Source organism: Leptonotus elevatus, chromosome 17 (assembly GCF_054856555.1).
Source record: "Leptonotus elevatus isolate MCC_2025b chromosome 17, RoL_Lele_1.0, whole genome shotgun sequence".
In the NCBI taxonomy this organism is placed as follows: Eukaryota; Metazoa; Chordata; class Actinopteri; order Syngnathiformes; family Syngnathidae; genus Leptonotus; species Leptonotus elevatus.
This window is the reverse complement of record NC_141255.1, coordinates 11,111,447-11,119,033: the sequence shown is the minus strand read 5'-3', so window position 1 is coordinate 11,119,033 and position 7,587 is coordinate 11,111,447. Positions and strand designations below refer to the sequence as shown.

Sequence of the window (7,587 nt, the reverse complement as noted above, 5' to 3'; positions counted from 1 at the left end):
CTCAGCCGAGCATATCTTTGGCTAACAAGGCAAAGACAAACTAGGCTAAGTTAGGCCTATTTTCTCTACTCAACTTTATTTATAAAGCACAATATTAGTTAGCTTTCTATCCAATTGTTTCAATTTTTGTAAGCGAACGTACTAAAAATGCGCAAAACGGACATGACACCACTTATGCCCATTTCCATCTGTTCTTCTTTTATGAATGAAAATGAGAGGGGACTCTGCCACTGTAGGTGGCGGTATACACAATAGAGATGTGATCTACCAGTAATTTAAAAGAAGAAGAAGAAGACCAGGAAGCGACTGCGCCGTGCGATGACGTCGTATGAGTTTGCTTTTTGTAATTCTTGAAAAAACGTAGCGTTTCTTTGCTGTTTTCCATCTAAAGTAGCATTAATATTCGCTTCTTTGATTAATTCCAAAAATATTTCTATTTCGTCATCCTCCCCGCACATACCTTACTTTATCGTCCGACAATGCTTTGGGACTACAAATGTACGTGTGACGTGATATCCGGTCTTGCCAGAGGTTATTCGCAAAACCTGTTTCTAACTTTCCATAGCCAAAATTCGCATTTTCCTTTTTTTGATACGCTTCAAAATCCACCCCCTATAAGCGTAAAAACCTTATTGCCTGTTTTCAAATTTCTAGCGTTTCCATTCAGTTTTATTTTCGCATTTCTTTAAAATTTGAATAAAAATGGGTGGATGAAATCCAAACTATTGTCACTTGGATTCCGATATGGACATTTTCACTTAGGGGTCTACCTACTTTTGTTGTCAATGTTTTAGACATTAATGGCTGTGCATTTGAACTCTTATACAAGCAGTGTACGCCAACTAAGCATCATTACTTCAGTATTGTCCCATGAAAAAAACAAAAAACAAAAAACATAAATAACAAATATGAGGGCATACTCACTATTGTGAGATACTGTACTCCTTGTGACATTTTTTTTTTCCAATGTGAATTATGTTCTCAACAAAGGTTGTCAAACATTGCCATAGAGGATGCAGACCCCACAGCTCATGTCGAACATTAACGCGCGCCCGTCTTGTATATGCTCATTAACTCCGACCCATATGCCATAAATTTCACTACTAATATGGCACTGAGTGCACTTGCAAACAACTGTAGGGCCCCCTTTTCATTTCTCTATTAACATATGACGGCCATATATTCTTGTCACATTATAGCACGCCGTGGAATTGAATTGAAAATGTTGTCGCGAATACTGTTCTACTCCGGCAGACAGAGCTACATATTAATATATCAAATCCCTCCCAGGTCTGCTACCTCCCAACCTGTGCTAGTAATATACGTGATATATGCCGCCAAGGCCCCACTAACACTCGTATTAGATGCATGTGAGCGGCTCACTGATGCTTGTCACTCTGTATTGCCTTTATTTTGCTCAGGCCTAGCTTGTAATCCTCAAGAGATGGGGAAAGGCCAGCTTTACCCTGGACCAGTTCAAATTTTGCTATTTGCAGTACATGTGTATTTTCAAATGAACAATGTCATAGTGTTTACTAAAGCATGCCAAGAATGCAATACAGTGAACCACCGCCATTGTTGGGGGGTGAGGGGGGGGGGGGGGGGGGGGTCCGGACGAAAGTAATTAACAGGCATATATTCTTTATCCTCTGCTTAAAATGATGAATATTACAACAGCGTACTGAGTCACAGTAAACATCTTCATTTGTGACTGGATAGCACACAACAAAAGGCGTCACAATTAATTAATTATGTTACACAAATGGCTTAATTCTTGACATTTTATTTAATTATGTTATTAATATATGCTTTAATATTATGATGCAATATCATAGGGAAGGGGTCCCCAACCACCGGTCCGCGGGCCATTTGGTGGCAGGCCACACAGGGAGACAAGATAAATTAATACAGCCCCACATGGTAGGTGATTACCTTCTGTAGTGCCGCTGTTTTGGTTAGCAATAATGTTCAACAGTCTATGAAATAATACTTAGTTACTGTCTTTTTTTTTTTCCTAATGGGAAAAAAGGAAGTGATTATTGTGGTAGAGGGAAGTGATTTGAGCTAAATTCAAGCAAAGAGTAAAACTTCTTAAGTGATGCTGTATAAAAGTATCAATTGAGCCATTGGTCAAATGGAATTGCTTTGGACTCCAGCCTGCTGAATTGGCATCTAATCCAAACTCCTTCCCCCAGTCCCTCCCCACCATTTTCCTACTTTACCAGCTCTTTACCTAAATGCCATTGATTAAAAGGCTGTCGTGAAACATTTATGTCCATCCAACAGGATGTGATGTCAGAGAAGGACACCCGCAACCTTTCCATAAGCACCGGCAAGTACTTGTTTGGGACTCCATCAGCTCTCCACACAATCAGCGCTTTGACCCGCCAGCACACAGCACCTCGAATGGAAATGAACTCGCTGATGAAGTGATGGTGAGCTTGAAAGAGTGTGTGTGTGGGATACAGTGGTGGCAAAGTGTGTGTGTGTGCGTGTGCGTGCGCTGGAGCCTGTAATGCGTCCAGACAATGAGGAAGCACTTTTTTGACTGGGAGCTCTCTTCAGAGCTTGCTGTCCCTGCTTGAATAGAAGGTGGGTGTCTCCCATACCTGTCGGCGGTTGAGGGTCACGGTATCAGCAGAGGACTTGGCTGTCGGCGGCATACATACTAATGCGGCTCACGGCAGCAGGGAATTCTTGATCGTGTCGAAAGCCGTGGTCCCTGCGGAGTACAAACAGGGAAGACTGTCACGGTTATTTTCATGAGCCACTGTGCACTTTACAAATGTACAAATGCTTTGTTACTGAGTTTGTATATTTGTATAAGTATATTCTTCTTCAGAGAGTTAACTTTTGGTCACTGTCGGCTGAAACCACGTACTGTATGTCGAAATATCCTGATCTTATACATTTCGATACATTTGAGTAGGCCTAAGTTGTGTACGGATTCATTTCTGCCTATTCCACTGTCCAGAATGGTTGTTAACAGTAATGTATCTCAAAACGAATAAATGAGTTTTTTGTTGTTGTTGTTTTTGTTTTGTTTTTTATTATCAAATTAAATAAGTGGAAAAAATGTGTGATTGACGATAATTATGGGAGGAGTTGGTGTACAACAGTATAAGATAAGTAATATAAGGTATACAGTAATACCATTTTTAACAATTGGTAACAAAAGCAAGATTTTTGTTTTCATTTACTGGAAAAAAAAAGTACATGCAAGGATTCCACATGGCAGCATTTAAAAAAAAAATGTTTTGGGGGGGGCAACGTTTTACATTTACTCCTTACGTTCGAGAACATACTCACTCCTTAGCCATACTAGGGACAACATCTAAGAGTTAGGAGCACATAAAAAAAAAAAGATGGAATCAAAAGTTTGATAGTTCAAGGTGTGCAAATAAAGCAATAATTTAACAAAGCAAAAGCTACAATTATGCAAATTGTTGATTGAATTCCCCAACTGGGGAAAACAATTGCTATTATGCAATTCCCTAATGGAATTCATGAATCTATCCATTCATATGCAAGTTTCATTTGACAAACAAGCAATATTGAATTAAAAAAATGGTTTAAAAAGCTTGCAATTTGTCCTCCTGGGCTGTTGCACACAGCCATACAATTGAACATTAATCTCCCCGGCTGCTCCTTAGCGTGTTTCCAGGTTGTTATAAACCTCCACAGCTGGTGTTTATCCTAGCTTAGCAGGACACCACATTTGTGTAAGGGACCCTAAGGAAAAGGGGGCTTTTTCATTATTTTTCATTTTTATTATTTTTTTTAAACCAGCCCAAATTCACTGTCGGAAATGATGTGTATGCCTCCATTTTGACATTCTTCTTGGCATTTCTCTTCCTTTCTTTCTTTTTTCGTCCCAGTGGTTGCATGGCCGTATGCACTCATGCTTATCAGGAGTGAGGGAGAACAACTCAAGTCTTTTTTTCCCCCCCTCAACCTTAAAGGGGAAATCAACCTTAAACATTTCGTGACAATAATATGTTATTTGGGACCTCACTAGTCTAACCATAACATTCTGATCTGATTTGTGGAATATGAGTTACGCAGCAAAATCCAGCCATTTTTATCCATCTCATGGGGCGGCCATTTTGCCACTTGCTGTCGACTTAAGATGACATCACAGTTGCTCAGGGCTCAGGCAATGACCAATCACAGCTCACGTGTTTTCTGAAGCTGAGCTGCGATTGGTTGTTACCTGAGACCTGAGCAACTGTGATGTCATTTTCACTCGACAGCAAGTGACAAAATGGCCACCTTCTGATATCTGGATTTTGCTGCTTAACTCATATTCCAATAACGCAATATCAACCAGAATACCATATTTAGACTAGTGGGGCTGCATATAACATATTATTGTCAATAGTTGTTTTGGGGGCTGACTTCTCCTTTAACTAATAGCTAATATATATTTAGCTTTCCATAATAGATGTTTGTATGTGCTCCACTTTCTTGCTATGGTCTAAAACATGTACTATGTGGTTAAAATTAGGGCTTTAAATTTAAATCGCTGTGAATGGAAGTGTGAAAGGTTGTCTGTCACTATACATCCCATTGATTGATCAGCCCGAGGGCGTACGGCGCCTCGCACTTCATGTCAGCTTGGATAGGCGGCCCTGCAGATGATGACTGGTATGTACAGTGAATGTGCCACGCTATATAACTGATTTTTAAGCAACCCCCCCCCCCCCCCAGTATACAAGCAAGTTCAAAGTTATAGTGGCGTCCCTTCAACGTTTGTGCTCTGTATGAATTGTGTGTGTGTGTGTTAAGTATCAGTCAGTTCAATGTTTATAATTACTGTAACATACATGCAAATTTTATTTAGCTTGTCCATAGTTTTTCACATTATATGTTAGCATGAAGCTAGTGGACTAAAATTATATGGATTTGTTGAACCTTTTGATGTTTAAATATACGGTCAACCCCTTCTTAAAATCAGACTAATTGACACTTCCCCTAAAATGATGAAATGACTATAGAGGCCAGATGGTGGCAAAGGACAACTTTTATCTAAATGAAGTTCCTAAACTCACTTTATTGCTTTGGTCCAAGCACATCAATACAATTACGGGAGTTTTTCAGCAAATAATGTCAAACAGGTTAAAAACAAAAATTTGTGAAAACTTGAACTGGGAATATGTGTATCTATTTTTTGGTTTGTTTTATATGAGCTCGCTTGTGGATTTTCACCTAGCACGTGGTTCTTGAACGTATCCAGTGCCATGAATGGGAGTTCACTGTAGACTATATACTGCATGTGGATGCATGGATAGAGCCTTGATCCATGTGCATCAAAAGGTGCTCTGAGAAAAGCTGCTGTTTTCAAGCGCCAGTGCTCCTCGGCCCTCTCCTGTTGTTTTTGCTTTGAAAAAAAAAAGGAAAAAAAAAAAGAGGAAAAAAAGATCCACATAAAGGCCTACTCTTCCCTGTGTGCTTGAGCTAGATAAAGGCTTTATTGCCGTGAGGTCGTATTGCGCTGGGCGCGGGTGCGAGCAGGTCCTTTAAAGCAGTCTGCTGTCGGGAAAAAAAATGTGTTTAAATAAAGAAAAAAAACACACATTTTGTTTTGACCTTATCAACACTTACACGGAAGAGTGGTTTAGTTTGGCTTGTGTATGCGGGTTCAGTATATACAGTATAAATTGAACACATTTAAAAATATTTTTTTAAATTGTAAAGAAGAAAATTCAGTAAGAATGAAATGTATAAAATTGCAACATTGCCCCAAAAATAAAATTAAGACAAATAATTTATTGCATCATTGCATTATTATATTGCTGTAACCTGATTAGCAATTTCCTCACTATAATGAAATTCAAGCAATGGTGGATTTTTATTTTGGAAGCACTTAAATAAAATACTCCAATACAAACATAATGTATTGCTACTGTATCGCAACACTATGGCCACTATTTGAAGCCATTAGACTGATACTGTACCACCGTATGATATCATCATGATTCGCTGACTGAAACTAACGCAAATGACACTACGCTGACAATATTGCGATACCGCCAGGGAGCTCATAACCATCAATATTTTGTATCGTATGCAAGACAAGTATTTCCACGCTATACAATAGGCACAACTATAACGCTTGTCATGTATGGCTTGGTTATCGAGCTTAGTAACCAATCTGAATGAGTTGGGGTAGCAGTAGTGGATTTATTGGGGGAGCCTGATTGAATAGAAGTTCCACTGGCCTGCTGCAGCACGGTGGCTTGCCAAAATAATGCGGCGGTAGTTTATTTCGTCTGCCGGCTCCCTATGATGCACTGAATGAATCAAACAGAAGCCCTTACACAACACTTTTTGGGGGTTTGCAGGCATCCAAAAACACTTTGGCTTTGTCTCATTGTGTATAAAACATTGCCAATGCTTACAGTGTGATAAGCTGAGATTTCCGTCGCTCCGCTTCAATCATAACGCCAAACACGGCGTTACATGCACATTTTGCAAAAGTGAGTTTCCTGATTGTCACGGACGTTAAAAAAAGGGTTAATAACTCAGCAGCTTACTAGCTCGCCGTCTCATTTCAAAGCATACGATGCTACATTTTCTACGGGTTTTTATTCAGGGATCATATAAGCACCACTTTGATGTATGAAAACACTTCCTTATGCTTCATTTATAACCACAACATAAAACAAACATACGGCTGCTGTTGAGTAAGAAAAGGCAACAATCTTTGATAAAGACGTGAAGGGCTCAAACAGTTATGCTATAGATATGTATTCTTTTAGATAGATGGATAGATATTTAAAATAATTGACTGACTGTGAAGAGCTGCAGTGAGTCAGGCTGAGCACAACGTAATCACAGGCCTGTGATGCAGTGGCTACCCTCAAGTTCCTAAATGAGAAAATCAACTTAAAGGTGCACAGCGGCCATGCTGGTTGCTCTTGATCCTGTTAAAAAGCCATTACTATTCAGCGCCTAAGCAGAAACGTCGCGGCAATCGGCGCAATCGGATATTGGATGTTTACCTCAACTGGGGCATTTAATGGTGATCACATTGTCCCCCCCCCCCACCCCCCGAAAAATTGATTCGTCTGGAAAGTGCGGCAAAAGCGCGATACAAGGGCGTGATTAAAAATGAATAAGACAATCCATTTTATGCCTCTCTCAAACACACTATCTTATGTATACTATACTTTACACAAAATAATATATTTTAGGGAACACAGGAAAATTGCAATGGCAAAGGAGACTACATCGGGCGAGAAGCAAAGAAACTTTTACGAATCAAACAGGACATTTCAAACCTTGATTAAAAACAGACAAAAAAAACCACCAAGATGGCACATCTTGGTGTTTTTTAATACTAAATTTGTTAGCCTAATAGCATCATTTTGAACATTGTCAGAAAACAAAGTCTAATTGCCTCGATTCAGCCCTTTGCAGATTGCCATGACCTTGACCACAAACATCTTCTTGTGCAAGCACTTTGGCATTTTTTATTGATATTATGACAGTGAGTCAACGATGCTATAAATTTGTGTCTTACTCCCTCCCACCTCTACTTTCATGTAAAAGTAGGTTAGGGGGTGATGTCACAAACACCACCAA

General features: G+C 39.5%; 1 long non-coding RNA gene across 1 annotated transcript; it reads left to right on the top strand.

Moving 5' to 3' along the window:
• Nucleotides 1-370: 370 nt before the first annotated feature.
• LOC147159802 (uncharacterized) lies at nt 371-3,025 on the top strand. Its single transcript, XR_015090594.1, has 3 exons — nt 371-498; nt 1,836-1,920; nt 2,287-3,025. It is a non-coding gene; the product is annotated as an uncharacterized LOC147159802 (long non-coding RNA).
• Nucleotides 3,026-7,587: the final 4,562 nt, after the last annotated feature.